Source organism: Oncorhynchus clarkii, unplaced genomic scaffold (assembly GCF_045791955.1).
Source record: "Oncorhynchus clarkii lewisi isolate Uvic-CL-2024 unplaced genomic scaffold, UVic_Ocla_1.0 unplaced_contig_6262_pilon_pilon, whole genome shotgun sequence".
Lineage (NCBI taxonomy): Eukaryota > Metazoa > Chordata > Actinopteri > Salmoniformes > Salmonidae > Oncorhynchus > Oncorhynchus clarkii.
The window spans coordinates 77361-96585 of NW_027258057.1; the positions used below are offsets into that span (position 1 = coordinate 77361).

The window sequence follows — 19225 nt, forward strand, 5'->3', positions numbered from 1 at the left end:
GAGAAGCCTTATCACTGCTCCCGGTGTGGAAATAGTTTTAACGATTTAGGGAAACTGAAACGACATGAGAGAATACACACAGGGAAGAAGCCTTATCACTGCTCCCAGTGTGGAAAGAGTTTTATCGGTTTAGGGAAACTGAAACGACATGAGAGAATACACACAGGGGAGAAGCCTTACCACTGCTCCCAGTGTGGGAAGGGTTTTAATGAGAAATCAAACCTGAAAGTTCACGAGAGAATACACACAGGGGAGAAGCCTTACCACTGCTCCCAGTGTGGAAAGAGTTTTAACAATTTAGGGACCCTGAAACAACATGAGAGAATACACACAGGGGAGAAGCCTTGCCACTGCTCCCAGTGTGGAAAGAGTTTTAACAATTTAGGGAACCTAAAACAACATGAGAGAATACACACAGGGGAGAGGCCTTACCACTGCTCCCAGTGTGGAAAGTGTTTCATCCGGTCAAAGGAGCTGAAAAGACATGAGAGAATACACACAGGGGAGAAGCCTTATCACTGCTCCCAGTGTGGAAAGAGTTTTAACAATTTAGGGAACCTGAAACATCATGAGAAAATACACACAGGTGAGAAGCCTTACCACTGCTCCCAGTGTGGAAAGTGTTTCAACCGGTCAGGGGGGCTGAAACGACACGAGAGAATACACACAGGGGAGAAGCCTTTCCACTCCTCCCAGGGTGCAAAGCTTTTGCCCATTTAGGAAGCCTGAGAGAACACATGAGACTGCACACAGAGGAGAATGCTGACAAAAGGCCAGACTGTGAGAAAACATATTACTCATAACAGTCACTTAAACGTCTTTAGAGAATCCACACAGGAGAGAGAAATGACTTCTCTTAGCGTGTATATTGATATTTCACATCACATTGACTTAAAATTCATCAGAGAACACACACAGTGCTCCCGTTGTCTTATATTGTACACTGACAATGTGTTAACCTGTTTTTACCATATTAAATTGTTTCTTCCAATTATTGATAAACATGTACCTGTTAAGAAACTGACTGTTAGAACTGTTAAGGCTCCATGGATTGATGAGGAATTTAAAAACTGTATGGTCATTGGTAAAAATAGAAAAGAGTTGAGGTCCTGGAAAGAGTTTTAACCAGAAAGGACACCTGAACCAACAGGGGAAAATACACACAGGGGAGAAGCCTTAACACTGCTTAACACTGCGATTTGGTTGGGTTGTGTATCGGAGGACGCATGACTTTGACCTTCGTCTTTCCCGAGCCCGTACGGGAGTTGTAGCGATGAGACAAGATTGTAGCTACTAACAATTAGATACCACGATATTGGGGAGAAAAAGGGAGGTAAAATTAAACATTTTAAAAATTAAAACACATGAGACTGCACACAGGGGAGAAGCTTTACCACTGCTCCCAGTGTGCAAAGCGTTTGCCCATTTAGGAAGCCTGAAAGAATACATGAGAAGGCTTACAAAATACTCAGACTGTGGGAAAACATATTACTCATCACAGTCACTTCAACGTCATAAGAGAATCCACACAAAAGAGAAGAATTACTTGTAATATTGATATTTCACATCACATTGACTTAAAATGAATCAGAGAACATACACAGTGCTCCTGTTGTCTTATATTGTTGACTAAGAATGTGTTTACTTGTTTTTACCAGATGAAAGTGAATTGTACAAAGTATACTTAAACATATAGTTGTTTGTTTCTATTAGAAAACATGAATTGAATATGGAGTCTGTCAGTTTGAATATAAAGAAGATCAGGTTCCATGTGTTTAAATGGTCCTTTTTTTAAACTCTGTGTGTTTATCTGGGTGTGTCATTCCTCCAGCACTACAGATAATCAAGTGATATTTGGATGTGATGCATTTGTTCCATTGTTGACATTTGCATTGTTGGCCCACTGATGATTTAATGAAATGAAAATGTTCAGACTCTGTAATGGAAAATGTTAGTTGTTTGTGTGTCCACATAACTGAGTATGTGACTAACCTTGTGAAACTGTCCTATTATAATCTCCTGTTCTTGGGACTATCATTATGTGTTGCAAACCAATTTACACCTGTGTCCTTGTATGAATAAAGTCCCGCCCAGGAATAGGAAACTATAAAGATATGTGCTCATCACCCAATGCTTCAGGAATTCAGACTGTCTACACTGTTCTGTGTAACTCTGTTATTCTCTCTGAGCTCAGAAATAAAGAATCTTGGTTTGACTTGGACTCCAGCAGATCCTTATTTTATAATATCCACCACAACTCTCCCACAGATTGCTGTTTATCATTGTCTCAATGAAGAGTTCCTCTTTCGACTTTCCTGGGGGCATTTACAAACCTCCCACTGGTTCAATAAACGTTGTTACCCGATTGATGAGATTATCATGGGTGAGAGCAATTATTTTATTTGTCAAATGGCAACCAAGCATCGGTCATCATGTCACCAGAATAAGACCCTCAAAGTGTATTGGAATGGAGCATCAAGCTCATCACATGTAGTTTCACCACCCTGTGAAGTTCATAACTTATTTCATCTGTAGCCTAATAAACTACATGGGTTTCCGAATCGTAGTGGGGGAACCACACAAGATATCATCAAGTGACTCCAAGTTAACAAAGATGTGATGGTTGTTATATAAATATTTGCGCATCAAAGAGTTTCCACTGCCATTTCTCGCTTAAACATTTTTACTGACACAAAAAGACAAACAAATTGTCAAACGAAGTAACAAAATGTCACCATTTATTAAAATATTCAGGCATATCCTGTTTCCATCAGCCCGGTCATTACTTTTGAAATGGTTGGATCAATATCCACCTTCATGATGTGGATGAAGCCTGATTTGGAATGTCTGAGTAGTTCTATATGATGTCATAATACACCCCTCTGATAATCAAGTGATATTTGGAATGTCTGAGTAGTTCTATATGATGTCATAATAGACCCCTCTGATAGTGATACATTTGTTCCATTGTTTCCATGTCAGTTGGTTTCCCACTCTGATGATTTATATCTGACAGAGGGGCTTTAAATGAATAGTATGGTGACATCTTAGTGTGTCTTGAAATAGGATTATTAATCATAAACTCCTACAGCAACAATACACTGCAGCTTTGACATCAAGATGAGAATGGGCTGATGGGTGGTGGTGCTACTCTATAGGTAAGGCTGTTCAATATGAATGTTCAAATAGTCACTTCTAGCCGGCCTCCGCCCAGTATCCTGTCCTGAACTTAGTCACTGTTACTAGCCGTCTACCACCCAGTACTCCACCCTGTATTCTAGTCAAGGCTCATCCTATATAACTACTACTGTACACACCTTTTATATTCATATACGGTCCATAATGTCTAGACACACCATCATATACATTTTAAACAAATGGTATATATTTATATTCCAGACTCTGACATTCCTCGTTCTACCATTTCTATATTTCTAAATCCTTAAAATAAATTGTAGGGAAAATCAGTAGGTCACACAAATGACTATTTCTAAACAAAGATAATAGACAAGTAGAATGGGACAGGTTTCTTATACTATCTTCACCTACTCAGTGCAGAGACTCCAGGGGTGGTGATGAAGGCTGTAGGAATGAAGATCAGACAGTGAAGAGACTCCAGGGACGGAGATGAAGGCTGTAGGAATGAAGATCAGACAGTGAAGAGACTCCAGGGATGGAGATGAAGGCTGTAGGAATGAAGATCAGACAGTGAAGAGACTCCAGGGACGGTGATGAAGGCTGTAGGAATGAAGATCAGTCAGTGAAGAGACTCTAGGGGCGGTGATGAAGGCTGTAGGAATGAAGATCAGTCAGTGAAGAGACTCTAGGGGCGGTGATGAAGGCTGTAGGAATGAAGATCAGACAGTGAAGAGACTCCAGGGACGGAGATGAAGGCTGTAGGAATGAAGATCAGACAGTGAAGAGACTCCAGGGATGGAGATGAAGGCTGTAGGAATGAAGATCAGACAGTGAAGAGACTCCAGGGACGGTGATGAAGGCTGTAGGAATGAAGATCAGACAGTGAAGAGACTCCAGGGATGGTGATGAAGGCTGTAGGAATGAAGATCAGACAGTGAAGAGACTCCAGGGATGGTGATGAAGGCTGTAGGAATGAAGATCAGACAGTGAAGAGACTCCAGGGGCGGTGATGAAGGCTGTAGGAATGAAGATCAGTCAGCAATACTGGTCCTGTGGTCAGGTGGGGGAGTGGTCGATCCAGACAATGATTGTGAGGAAGCATGCGGGGAACAGGCTCCTTTCTACTACCATTCTGGGGTCTGGATGCATGCCAACAAAGACTACAACTGCTTCAAACAATGGGAGAGGCTACCATTGACCACCACACTTTCTTTCATAACCAGGAAGCCCATGTTGAGCCAGCAGTGTTCCCACTATGGAAGAGGGAGCAGGATGCCTTCATCCAGTCTCTCAGAAAACCATGTTGAGCCATCAGTGTTCTCACTATGGAAGAGGGAGCAGGAAGCCGTCATCCAGGGACAAGGACAAAGGTGCAGCACTGGTGTTAGTAGCTGATGACAGAAGTGACAGCCTGGACACACAGCAAAGTTTGACGCGATCAGTGTTGTTGAGCAGAGAATCAACCAGAGAATCAACCAGATTGATTCACAGTCAGTGTTGTTGAGCAGAGAGTGCTTTGTTGAAGCACTTTTGGCAGTGATTATAGCCTCAAGCCGCCTTGGGTATAACACTACAATCTTGGCACCCCTGTATTTGTGGTGTTTTCTCCCATTCTTCTCTGCAGATCCTCTCAAGATCTGTCAGGTTGGATGGAGAGCGTCAATGCGCAGCTATTTTCAGGATTTCTTCAGAGTTGTTTGATCAGATTCAAATCCGGGCTCTGGCTGGGCCTCTCAAGGACATTCAGAGACTTGTCCCAAAGCCACTTCTATGTTGTCTTTGCTGTGTGCTTAGGGTCGTTGTCCTGTGGAAAGGTGAACCTTTGCCCCAGTCTGAGGTCCTGAGTGCTCTTGAGCAGGTTTTCATCAATTATCTCTCTGTACTTTGCTCCGTACATCTTTCCCTCGATCCTGACTAGTCTCCCAGTCCCTGCCACTGAAAAATATCCCCAATAACACCATGATATTGCCATCACCACGATTCTCCGTAGGGATGGTACCACCACCATGCTTCACCGTAGGGATGGTACCACCACCACGATTCACCGTAGGGATGGTGCCACCACCACGATTCACCGTAGGGATGGTACCACCACCACGATTCACCGTAGGGATGGTACCACCACCACGATTCACCGTAGGGATGGTGCCAGGTTTCCTCCAGACCTGAGGCTTGGCATTCAGGCCAAAGTGTTTAATCTTGGTTTCATCAGATCAAAGAATCTTGTTTCTCATGGTCTGAGAGTCCTTTAGGTGCCTTTTGGCAAACTCCAAACAGACTTTCTGTCTGGCCACTCTACCAAAAAGGCCAAATTGGTGGAGTGCTGCAGAGATGGTTGTCCTTCTGGAAGGTTCTCCCATCTCCACAGAGGAACTCTTGAGCTCTGTCAGAGTGACCATCGGGTTCTCAGTAACGTCCCTGACCAAGGCCTTTCTCCCCTAATTGTTCAGTTTGGCTGGGCGGCCAGCACTAGGAAGTCTTGGTGGTTCCAAACTAAAGTTCATGAGAGAACACGCATCTCCTCGTACACTTGTCTCATGTTTACAAAATAGAATTGTGCTTTTGGTCATTAAGCCTCATTAAATCAAACTGTATAAAGCTGTATGTATTTTATTTAACACCTGCTCCTGATATGTACCTCTGTACTGGTACCTCCTCTATATAGCCTCCACATTGACTCTGTACTGGTACCCCCTGTATATAGCCTCCACATTGACTCTGTACTGGTACCTCCTCTATATAGCCTCCACATTGACTCTGTACTGGTACCTCCTCTATATAGCCTCGACATTGACTCTGTACTGGTACCCCCTGTATATAGCCTCCACATTGTCTCTGTACTGGTACCTCCTGTATATAGCCTCCACATTGACTCTGTACTGGTACCCCCTGTATATAGCCTCCACATTGTCTCTGTACTGGTACCCCCTGTATATAGCCTCCACATTGACTCGGTACTGGTACCCCCTGAAAATAGCCTCCACATTGACTCTGTACTGGTACCTCCTGTATATAGCCTCCACATTGACTCTGTACTGGTACCTCCTGTATATAGCCTCCACATTGACTCTGTACTGGTACCCCCTGTATATAGCCTCCACATTGACTCTGTACTGGTACCTCCTGTATATAGCCTCCACATTGACTCTGTACAGGTACCCCCTGAAAATAGCCTCCACATTGACTCTGTACTGGTACCTCCTGTATATAGCCTCCACATTGACTCTGTACTGGTAACCCTGTATATAGCCTCCACATTGACTCTTTACTGGTACCTCCTGTATACAGCCTCCACATTGACTCTGTACTGGTACCTCCTGTATATAGCCTCCACATTGACTCTGTACTGGTACCTCCTGTATATAGCCTCCACATTGACTCTGTACTGGTACCTCCTGTATATAGCCTCCACATTGACTCTGTACTGGTACCTCCTGTATATAGCCTCCACATTGACTCTGTACTGGTACCTCCTGTATATAGCCTCCACATTGACTCTGTACTGGTACCTCCTGTATATAGCCTCCACATTGACTCTGTACTGGTACCCCCTGTATATAGCCTCCACATTGACTCTGTACTGGTACCCCCTGTATATAGCCTCCACATTGACTCTGTACTGGTACCTCCTGTATATAGCCTCCACATTGACTCTGTACTGGTACCCCCTGTATATAGCCTCCACATTGACTCTGTACTGGTGCCCCCTGTATATAGCCTCCACATTGACTCTGTACTGGTACCCCCTGTATATAGCCTCCACATTGACTCTGTACTGGTACCCCCTGTATATAGCCTCCACATTGACTCTGTACTGGTACCTCCTGTATATAGCCTCCACATTGACTCTGTACTGGTACCCCCTGTATATAGTCTCCACATTGACTCTGTACTGGTACCTCCTGTATATAACCTCCACATTGACTCTGTACTGGTACCTCCTGTATATAGCCTCCACATTGACTCTGTACTGGTACCCCCTGTATATAGTCTCCACATTGACTCTGTACTGGTACCACCTGTATATAGCCTCCACATTGACTCTGTACTGGTACCTCCTGTATACAGCCTCCACATTGTCTCTGTACTGGTACCTCCTGTATATAGCCTCCACATTGACTCTGTACTGGTACCCCCTGTATATAGCCTCCACATTGACTCTGTACTGGTACCCCCTGTATATAGCCTCCACATTGACTCTGTACTGGTACCTCCTGTATACAGCCTCCACATTGACTCTGTACTGGTACCTCCTGTATATAGCCTCCACATTGACTCTGTACTGGTACCCCCTGTATATAGCCTCCACATTGACTCTGTACTGGTACCCCCTGTATATAGCCTCCACATTGACTCTGTACTGGTACCTCCTGTATATAGCCTCCACATTGACTCTGTACTGGTACCCCCTGTATATAGCCTCCACATTGACTCTGTACTGGTGCCCCCTGTATATAGCCTCCACATTGACTCTGTACTGGTACCCCCTGTATATAGCCTCGACATTGACTCTGTACTGGTACCCCCTGTATATAGCCTCCACATTGACTCTGTACTGGTACCTCCTGTATATAGCCTCCACATTGACTCTGTACTGGTACCCCCTGTATATAGTCTCCACATTGACTCTGTACTGGTACCTCCTGTATATAACCTCCACATTGACTCTGTACTGGTACCTCCTGTATATAGCCTCCACATTGACTCTGTACTGGTACCCCCTGTATATAGTCTCCACATTGACTCTGTACTGGTACCACCTGTATATAGCCTCCACATTGACTCTGTACTGGTACCTCCTGTATACAGCCTCCACATTGTCTCTGTACTGGTACCTCCTGTATATAGCCTCCACATTGACTCTGTACTGGTACCCCCTGTATATAGCCTCCACATTGACTCTGTACTGGTACCCCCTGTATATAGCCTCCACATTGACTCTGTACTGGTACCTCCTGTATACAGCCTCCACATTGACTCTGTACTGGTACCTCCTGTATATAGCCTCCACATTGACTCTGTACTGGTACCCCCTGTATATAGCCTCCACATTGACTCTGTACTGGTACCTCCTGTATATAGCCTCCACATTGACTCTGTACTGGTACCCCCTGTATATAGTCTCCACATTGACTCTGTACTGGTACCTCCTGTATATAACCTCCACATTGACTCTGTACTGGTACCTCCTGTATATAGCCTCCACATTGACTCTGTACTGGTACCCCCTGTATATAGTCTCCACATTGACTCTGTACTGGTACCACCTGTATATAACCTCCACATTGACTCTGTACTGGTACCTCCTGTATACAGCCTCCACATTGTCTCTGTACTGGTACCTCCTGTATATAGCCTCCACATTGACTCTGTACTGGTACCCCCTGTATATAGCCTCCACATTGACTCTGTACTGGTACCCCCTGTATATAGCCTCCACATTGACTCTGTACTGGTACCCCCTGAATATAGCCTCCACATTGACTCTGTACTGGTACCTCCTGTATATAGCCTCCACATTGACTCTGTACTGGTACCCCCTGTATATAGCCTCCACATTGACTCTGTACTGGTACCCCCTGTATATAGTCTCCACATTGACTCTGTACTGGTACCTCCTGTATTTTGCCTCGTTATTGTTTTTTATTATGTTACTTTTTTGAACTTTTTATTTTGGGAATATTTTCTTAACCCTTATTTTTCTTATCTACGTTGTTGGTTTTAAGGGCTTGTCAGTAAGCATTTCACGTTAAGATCTACACCTGTTGTATTCAGCGCATGTGACAAATAATATTTGATTGTAACTAAATATGAAGTATGTCAGTTTCAATGTTACGGTCTTTGATACAATTATATTTCTGAAACTCAGGCTGTGTGTGTTTATCTGCGCCATTCCTTGATCATTCCTTGTGGTCCTGTAGCTCAGTTGGTGGAGTATAGTGCTTGTTAAACCAGGGTAGTGGGTTTGATTCCCTTTGGATAAAAGTGTCTGCTAAATTGCAGATGTATCTACTGATTATACCAAACATCTGGAACACCTTCCTAATATGGAGTTGGACCCTCCCCTTTCTCCCTCAGAACAGCCTCAATTCGTCGGGGCATGGACTCTACAAGGTGTCGAAAGCATTCCACAGGGATGCTGGCCCATGTTGACTCCAATGCTTCCCACAATTGTGTCAAGTTGGCTGGGTGTCCTTTGGGTGCAGTGGGGTCTCCTCAGAGGAGGAAGGGGAGAACAATCGTCCTCAGTTATTTTCAGAAAAATTAAAATGGTAAAATATTTAAAAGTGGTCCTTTTTAGATAAAACTATACTAAATATAATCACGTCACCAAATAATTTATTAAAACATACTATTTTGCATCCTCCATCCTCCTCTAGGTACATTGACTTCAATACAAAACCTAGGAGGCTCATGGTTCTCAAGCCCTTCCATAGACTTACACAGTAATTATGACAATTTCCGGAGGACGTCCTCCAACCTATCAGAGCTCTTGCAGCATGAACTGACATGATGTCCAACCAATTAAAGGATCAAATAATGTATCTAGTACTGAAAGCATAAGCTACAGCTAGCTAGCACTGCAGTGCATAACATGTGGTGAGTAGTTGACTAAAAGAGAGAAAAATACAATAGTTGAACAGTTTTGAACAAATTATTTTATTCCAAAATGAAGGAGAAGCGAGAGAGAGATATTTCGTCATTTATTTTCCACTTTCAGTTTCACTTACTTAGCTAGCAAATGCAGCTATCTAGTTTAGTCTACTCAAACACTTGGCTCAAACAGAGGGATGCTATGTTAGCTAGCTGGCTATGACTATCCAACACAACACTGGAACTTTTCCAAGTCAAGGCAAGCTTTTGGTTTTACTAATTTATTGCCACTGGGACCCGCCAAGGTAAGTGCTAAACTGCTTACTGACTGTACACTGTAATGTTACTGCATGATTGTAGCAGGTTTACTAACGAGTTAGTTCTATTAGCTCTGTTGACTATGATGTTATTTTAGCTAATATGGTGACAACAATGTAAGCTGTGTGTAGCAGTTATGAAATGGTTTGGCTTGGAAAGGTTTTTTCGCCTGGTCACATACAGCTGATGTGTTGTGCATTGAAGTACAGAAACAAAGGGAGAAGGTGATAAGAGGAGAGCACATAGATGCAAGAAGGAATACAACGTGTCTGTAATGAAAGTGAACTGTGTTTATGCATGATCAGGGGTGTTTTCATTCCGCCGATTCTGTTGACAAACGTTTAAATGGAACAAAACGGGGATAAACATACCTGAATTTGTCCAGTGATATCTCTATTTCAGCTAGATGCAGGCGAGAGTGTGCAAGGCAGTATTGAATGTGTCACTGTCTGTCTATGTGTCACTGTCTGTCATCGCTAAATTTTCTCTCGACCTGTGTGAACCTACATTCTAAACTTTCATTCATAGGCTAGGTTGCTACCTCATGATGGGTATAGGGACAATTAGAGTATCATGTAGTAGCCTAAACCTATTGCTGTTACATTGAACAGGGTGAGTGAAATATGAATGACAGTCATCCAATATGCTGTAATAGAATTAAGGCCATGCTCATGAAAAAACAAATCGTCCTGCCTCATCTTAAACGGCACTAACCTCCACTGTTTGGGTGGTGGACCACTCTTGGTACACATGGGAAACTGTTGAGCTGAAAAACCCAGCAGCGTTGCAGTTCTTGACACAATCCGGCACGCCTGGCACCTACTACCATACCCCGTGCAAAGTAACTTAAATATTTTGTCTTCCCCATTCACTCACTAAATGGCACACATGCACAATCCATGTCTCATGTCCCAAGGCTTAAAAATCCTTATTTAACCTGTCTCCCCCCTTCATCTACACTGATTGAAGTGGATTTAACTAGTGACATCAGTAAGGGATCGTAGCTTTAGCCTGGATTCATCTAGTCTTTCTAAGTCATGGAAGGAGCAGGTGTTCTTAATGTTTTGTCTACCCAGTGTAAAGCACTACAGATAATCAAGTGATATTTGCATGTGATGCATTTGTTCTGTTGTTTACAGGAGGATTTGTATCTTATAGAGCGTGGCTTTAAGGGAATAGTGTGGTCACATGTAGATAAAAAAGAATGTGAAAAATTAACAGAGAAAATGTATATCAACACACTACCTATTCATATAAGTATTTATTAATCATCTACATATTCATATTGAGCTTCTACGTCTGTGTACAGGAACGTATTATTTGGAAGAGAAAATGTATCAGCTTATTGTTAAATTATTATGACGTTCTTTCCAATACAAAAAGTGTAGTAACTATTGTTTCCAAACTGCGTTACCCACTCCAGTCAGCAGATGGCGATGAGCGTCTTCCAGGTGATGATTCTTCCGTGACGTATAATGGACTGGACGGGACGCTTCTTCAGGAACAACAAGGCGCCAACTCTTTCAACCACGTCGGTAGCTTGCTAGCCAACATAAAACTGAAAGATTGACGTTTTAGACCATGTTAATGTACATGATCTAATCTCAGTGTTTTAAACGAGTTTCGGTTGACGTATCAACTGGTTCAATTTGCAAACGTGTTAAAGATTGATACTGAGCCTAGCACTAGGCTAGACGCTAATGCTAGCTAGCTAGCTAACATCCCTGACCATGAGCTCATTAAAGTACTCCTCCCTTGCTAATGAAGAGGGGGTCTGCTGTTTGCAGAAAGAATCATTCAGAATGAAAAAGGAGGAAGAGGAGGCTGTTATAGTGAAAGAAGAGAAAGAACCGTTTAGAGAGGAAGATGATGCTATCTCAATAAAGGTGAAGAAGGAAGACGTTTTGGCAGTGAAAGAGGAAGAGACAGAATATCAGATTAACACCAGTGAGTACGCTCTTTAACAGGGACACAAACTATGCCGTTGTTGAACTAATGTGTGGTTTTAAAGTGGCATTCTACTGAAGTTCTACACTTGAATATGTTGTTCAGTACTGTAGGAATTGTTAAAGGGTCAATCTGCCATTGGTTCAAATATTTTAGGGACTTTTCAATTAGATGTATTGAATTTTCCATGTGGTCTACATTAAAGTTCCCCTCATCTAATATAACAGGCTGTTAAAATTCTATATTGGTGCATATTTTCTACTTAAAATAACAAAGGGATGCAAAAGCCACCCATTTTGTGGAACGACCCTTTTACATTTGCGTCACAAACACTATTTTAGGAAATCATGATGAAAGTGGCCATTTTAGACATATGCATGCCTCTTGTAAGACTCTATGATTGCAATAGATGGTCATAAGTTTACCATCTGTTTTATGTTCTCATTCACACAGGAGAGACACATGACTATCGTGGATCCTCTGGGGAGCCTCAACAACATCCTAATGCTGACGAGGCAGAGAAGAGTCTCTCCAGATCAGAATACCAGATGGTACAGCTTGATCTGGTCTAGCATACAGCTTTCTCTTTCGGGCTCTGGGCTGGGTTTCTGTTAGGCACTTTATGACAACAGTGACATCAGCATCCATAATGATATGTGTCTGTGTCCCCTCTTTATGGTTACCAGGACAATGCTAGCCCTTCCGCCCTCCCGGAGTCCCTGTGTCGTGCCTCTCCCGGTAGCACGTTACTGCTGGGTATGAAGAGGTTGTCTGTGCTGCTGGTGGACTGCAGGAAAACAACGGGGCTGAGTGGAACTGTGAGAGGAGGAGAAGAGAAGAAAGGATCAGATTTGACACATCAAAGTAAGTGCTGTAGTTTAGTTTGAACAAATAAAATAGATCTGCCCATTGGTATCTGTTCCCAATAGGGCTCTCCCCGACTAAAACAAAAACAACTTTGCACACTCTTGGTATTCTCTCAACCAGCTTAACCTGGAATACTTTTCCAACAGTCTTGACGGAGTTCCCACATGCTGGGCACATGTTGGCTACTTTTCCGTCACTCTGCGGTCCAACTCATCCCAAACCATCTCAATGCATCTCAATTTGGGTTAAGGTCGGGTGATTGTGAAGACCAGGTCATCTGATGCAGCACTCCTTCACTCTCCTTCTTGGTCAAATAGAACTTACACAGCCTGGTTGTGGTTGGGTCATTGTCCTGTTGAAAAACAAATGATAGTCCCACTAAGCACAAACCAGATGGGATGGTGTATCGCTGCAGAATGCTGTGATAGCGATGCTGGTTAAGTGTGACTTGAATTCTAAATAAATCACAAACAGTGTCACCAGCAAAGCACCATCACTCATGAATGCTCATCAATGCTTCACGGTGGGAAACACACATGTGGAGATCATCCGTTCACCTACTCTGCGTCTCACAGACATGTCGGTTGGAACCGGAAATCTCAAATTTGGACTCATCAGACCAAAGGACAGATTTCCACCGGTCCATTGCTCATGCTTCTTGATTCACACAGTCTCCTCTGAACAGTTGATGTTGAGTTGTGTCTCTTAATTGAACTCTGTAAATCATTTATTTGGGCTGCAATTTCTGAGGCTGGTAAGTAATGAAGTACAGTGCCTTGCGAAAGTATTCGGCCCCCTTGAACTTTGCGACCTTTTGCCACATTTCAGGCTTCAAACATAAAGATATAAAACTGTATTTTTTTGTGAAGAATCAACAACAAGTGGGACACAATCATGAAGTGGAACGACATTTATTGGATATTTCAAACTTTTTTAACAAATCAAAAACGGAAAAATTGGGCGTGCAAAATTATTCAGCCCCTTTACTTTCAATGCAGCAAACTCTCTCCAGAAGTTCAGTGAGGATCTCTGAATGATCCAATGTTGACCTAAATGACTAATGATGATAAATACAATCTACCTGTGTGTAATCAAGTCTCCGTATAAATGCACCTGCACTGTGATAGTCTCAGAGGTCCGTTAAAAGCGCAGAGAGCATCATGAAGAACAAGGAACACATCAGGCAGGTCCGAGATACTGTTGTGAAGAAGTTTAAAGCCGGATTTGGATACAAAAAGATTTCCCAAGCTTTAAACATCCCAAGGAGCACTGTGCAAGCGATAATATTGAAATGGAAGGAGTATCAGAGCACTGCAAATCTACCAAGACCTGGCCGTCCCTCTAAACTTTCAGCTCATACAAGGAGAAGACTGATCAGAGATGAGAGAGATCAGAGAGGCCCATGATCACTCTGGATGAACTGCAGAGATCTACAGCTGAGGTGGGAGACTCTGTCCATAGGACAACAATCAGTCGTATATTGCACAAATCTGGCCTTTATGGAAGAGTGGCAAGAAGAAAGCCATTTCTTAAAGATATCCATAAAAAGTGTTGTTTAAAGTTTGCCACAAGCCACCTGGGAGACACACCAAACATGTGGAAGAAGGTGCTCTGGTCAGATGAAATCAAAATTGAACTTTTTGGCAACAATGCAAAACGTTATGTTTGGCGTAAAAGCAACATCCTGAACACACCATCCCCACTGTCAAACATGGTGGTGGCAGCATCATGGTTTGGGCCTGCTTTTCTTCAGCAGGGACAGGGAAGATGGTTCAAATTGATGGGAAGATGGATGGAGCCAAATACAGGACCATTCTGGAAGAAAGCCTGATGGAGTCTGCAAAAGACCTGAGACTGGGACGGAGATTTGTCTTCCAACAAGACAATGATCCAAAACATAAAGCAAAATCTACAATGGAATGGTTCAAAAATAAACATATCCAGGTGTTAGAATGGCCAAGTCAAAGTCCAGACCTGAATCCAATCGAGAATCTGTGGAAAGAACTGAAAACTGCTGTTCACAAATGCTCTCCATCCAACCTCACTGAGCTTGAGCTGTTTTGCAAGGAGGAATGGGAAAAAATGTCAGTCTCTCGATGTGCAAAACTGATAGAGACATACCCCAAGCGACTTACAGCTGTAATCGCAGCAAAAGGTGGCGCTACAAAGTATTAACTTAAGGGGGCTGAATAATTTTGCACGCCCAATTTTTCAGTTTTTGATTTGTTAAAAAAGTTTGAAATATCCAATAAATGTCGTTCCACTTCATGATTGTGTCCCACTTGTTGTTGATTCTTCACAAAAAAATACAGTTTTATATCTTTATGTTTGAAGCCTGAAATGTGGCAAAAGGTCGCAAAGTTCAAGGGGGCCGAATACTTTCGCAAGGCACTGTAACTGGGTCTTCCTTTCCTGTGGAGGTCCTCATGAGAGCCAGTTTCATCGTAGCTTTTGATGTTATTTGCGACTGTGCTTAAAGAAACTTTCAATGTTCTTGAAATATTCGGTATTGACTGACCATGTCTTCAAGTAATGATGGGCTGTTGTTTCTCTTTGCTTATTTGAGCCATTTGGACTTGGTCTTTTACCAAATAGGTCTGTCTTCTGTATACCCCTTTAACTTGTCACAAGACAACTGATTGGCTCAAACTCACTAAGAAGGAAAAACACAAATGAATATTTAAACAAGGCACACCTGTTAATTGAAATGCTTTCCAGATGACTACCTCATGAAGCTGGTTGAGAGAATGCCAAGAGTGTGCAAAGCTGTCATCAAGACAAAGGGTGGCTACTTTGAAGAATCTCAAATATAAAATATATTTTGATTTGTTTAACACATGATTCCATGTGTGTTATTTCATAGTTTTGATGTCTTCACTATTATTCTACAATGTAGAAAACAGTTTTGAAAAATAAAGAAAAACCCTTGAATGAGTAGGTGTGTCCACCTTTGACTGGTACTCTATATACAGTGGGGAGAACAAGTATTTAACACACTGCCGATTTTGCAGGTTTTCCTACTTACAAAGCATTTAGAGGTCTGTAATTTTTATCATAGGTACACTTCAACTGTGAGAGACGGAATCTAAAACAAAAATCCAGAAAATTCCATTGTATGATTTTTAAGTAATTAATTTGCATTTTATTGCATGACATAAGTATTTGATACATCAGAAAAGCAGAATTTAATATTTGGTACAGAAACCTTTGTTTGCAATTACAGAGATCATGTTTCCTGTAGTTCTTGACCAGGTTTGCACACACTGCAGCAGGGATTTTGGCCCACTCCTCCATACAGACCTTCTCCAGATCCTTCAGGTTTCGGGGCTGTCGCTGGGCAATACGGACTTTCAGCTCGCTCCAACGATTTTCTATTGGGTTCAGGTCTGGAGACTGGCTAGGCCACTCCAGGACCTTGAGTTGCTTCTTACGGAGCCACTCCTTAGTTGCCCTGGCTGTGTGTTTCGGGTCGTTGTCATGCTGGAAGACCCAGCCACGACCCATCTTCAATACTCTTACTGAGGGAAGGAGGTTGTTGGCCAAGATCTCGCGATACATGGCCCCATCCATCCTCCCCTCAATACAGTGCAGTCGTCCTGTCCCCTTTGCAGAAAAGCATCCCCAAAGAATGATGTTTCCACCTCCATGCTTGACGGTTGGGATGGTGTTCTTGGGGTTGTACTCATCCTTCTTCTTCCTCCAAACACGGCGAGTGGAGTTTAGACCAAAAAGCTCTATTTTTGTCTCATCATACCACATGACCTTCTCCCATTCCTCCTCTGGATCATCCAGATGGTCATTGGCAAACTTCAGACGGGCCTGGACATGCGCTAGCTTGAGCATGGGGACCTTGCGTGCGCTGCAGGATTTTAATCCATGACGGCATAGTGTGTTACTAATGGTTCTTTTTGAGACTGTGGTCCCAGCTCTCTTCAGGGCATTGACCAGGTCCTGCCGTGTATTTCTGGGATGATCCCTCACCTTCCTCATGATCATTGATTCCCCACAAGGTGAGATCTTTCATGGAGCCCCAGACCGAGGGTGATTGACCGTCATCTTGAACTTCTTCCATTTTTTAACAATTGCACCAACAGTTGTTGCCTTCTCACCAAGCTGCTTGCCTATTGTCCTGTAGCCCATCCCAGCCTTGTGCAGGTCTACAATTTTATCCCTGATGTCCTTACACCCTCTCTGGTCTTGGCCATTGTGGAGAGGTTGGAGTCTGTTTGATTGACTGTGTGGACAGGTGTCTTTTCTACAGGTAACGAGTTCAAACAGGTGCAGTTAATACAGGTAATGAGTGGAGAACAGGAGGGATTCTTAAAGAAAAACGTGAGAGCCGGAATTGTTACTGGTTGGTAGGTGATCAAATACTTATGTCCTGCAATAAAATGCAAATTAATTATTATTAATTACTTAAAAATGTGATTTTCTGGATTTTTGTTTTAGATTCCGTCTCTCACAGTTGAAGTGTACCTATGATAAAAATTACAGACCTCTACGTGCTTTGTAAGTAGGAAAACCTGCAAAATCGGCAGTGTATCAAATACTTGTTCTCCCCACTGTATGTATATACTGAACAGATATGAAAACAACAATTTCAATGATTTACAGTTCAAATTAGGAAAGTAGTCAACGTAAATACATTTATTAGGCCCTAATCTATGGACTTCACATGACTGGGCAGGGGCGCAGCAATTGGTGGGTCTGTTGGGGCGTAAGCCCACCCACTTGGGAGCCAGGCCCATCGAATCAGAATTAGTTTTCCCCACAAAAGGGCTTTGTTAAATAGTCCTCAAGGATAAATACTCCTCAGTTTCATCAGATGTCCGGGTGGCTGATCTCAGACGATGTGGAGGTCCTTGATCTGCGGTTGTGAGGCCTGTTGGACGGACTTCCAAATTCTCTAAAAAATACATTGGAGGCGGCTGATGGTAGAGAATGCAACATTAAATTCTCTGGTAGCAGCTCCAGTGGATATTCCTGCAGTCCCCAATCCATTTGCACACTCCCTCAAAACTTGAGACATCTGTGGCATTGTGTTGTGTGACAACTGTATATTTTAGAGTGGCTTTTTATTGTGCCCAGCACAAGGTACACCTATGTAATGCTGTTTAATCAGCTTTTTGATATGCTACACCTGTCACGTGGATGGATTATCTTGGCAAAGCAATGTAAACAAATTTACACAAAATTGGAGAGTGGAGGTTTCATTCTGGTCTCTTTTTATATAAACACTGTCTTTGGCAGGAGGAAAACCAAACTTGGAGGAACCAAAGACCTCCACAACATCAAGACGACACCTCTGCTCCCAGATCAAGTTAGGAAGCCTGAAAAGACCTGAGAGGACACACACGGGAGAGAAGCCATACCATTGCGGCCAGTGTGGAAAGAGTTTTAGCCTGTTAGGAAGCCTGAAGGCTCATGAGCGAATACACTCAGGAGAGAAGCCATACCATTGCGGCCAGTGTGGAAATAGTTTTAGCCAGTTAGGAAACATGAAAAGACATAGGAGGATACACACAGGGGAGAAGCCATACCACTGCTCCCATTGCGGAAAGAGTTTTAACCATTTACTTAACATGAAAAGACATGAGAGGATACACACAGGAGTGAAGCCTCACCATTGCTCCCAGTGTGGAAAGAGTTTTATGCAGTTAGGTATCCTCAAAGATCATTTGCGAATACACACAGGGGAGAAGCCTTACTACTGCTCCCATTGTGGAAAGAGTTTTAACCATTTAGTTAACATGAAAAGACATGAGAGGATTCACACAGGAGTGAAGCCTCACCATTGCTCCCAGTGTGGAAAGAGTTTTATGCAGTTAGGTATCCTCAAAGATCATTTGCGAATACACACAGGGGAGAAGCCTTTCCTTTGTGCCCAGTGTGGAAAGAGTTTTAGCCAGTCAGGAAACCTGAAAGTGCATGAGCGAATTCACACAGGGAAGAAATCTTACCACTGATCCCAGCGTGCAATGCGTTTTTACCCAATTAGGACACCTGAAAGAAGACATGAGACCGCACACGGGGGAGAAGCTTTACAAATGTTCAGACTGGGGGGAAGGCATTTTACTCATCAGAATCCACACAGGAGAGAATGTTTACTTGTTTATATATAAATATTTCTGGATTTGTTTTCCTCATTTTGTCTGTGATAGTTGTAGTGTACCTATGATGAAAATTACAGGCCTCTCTCATCTTTTTAAGTGAATTTGCACAATTGGTGGCTGACTAAATACTTTTTTGCCCCACTAAGTGTATGTAAACTTCCAACTTCAAATGTATATTATTTGAAATGCTAATCCTTTGCACACGAATGCTCACTCATTCAGGAATAATTGCAGTCAATATATATTTA

The 19225-nt window shown here is 42.8% G+C and overlaps 1 pseudogene; it reads left to right on the plus strand.

The window, feature by feature from the left end:
* LOC139394694 (zinc finger protein 883-like) overlaps nt 1-18885 on the plus strand; it is a 39779-nt pseudogene extending 20894 nt beyond the window's left edge.
* Nucleotides 18886-19225: the final 340 nt, after the last annotated feature.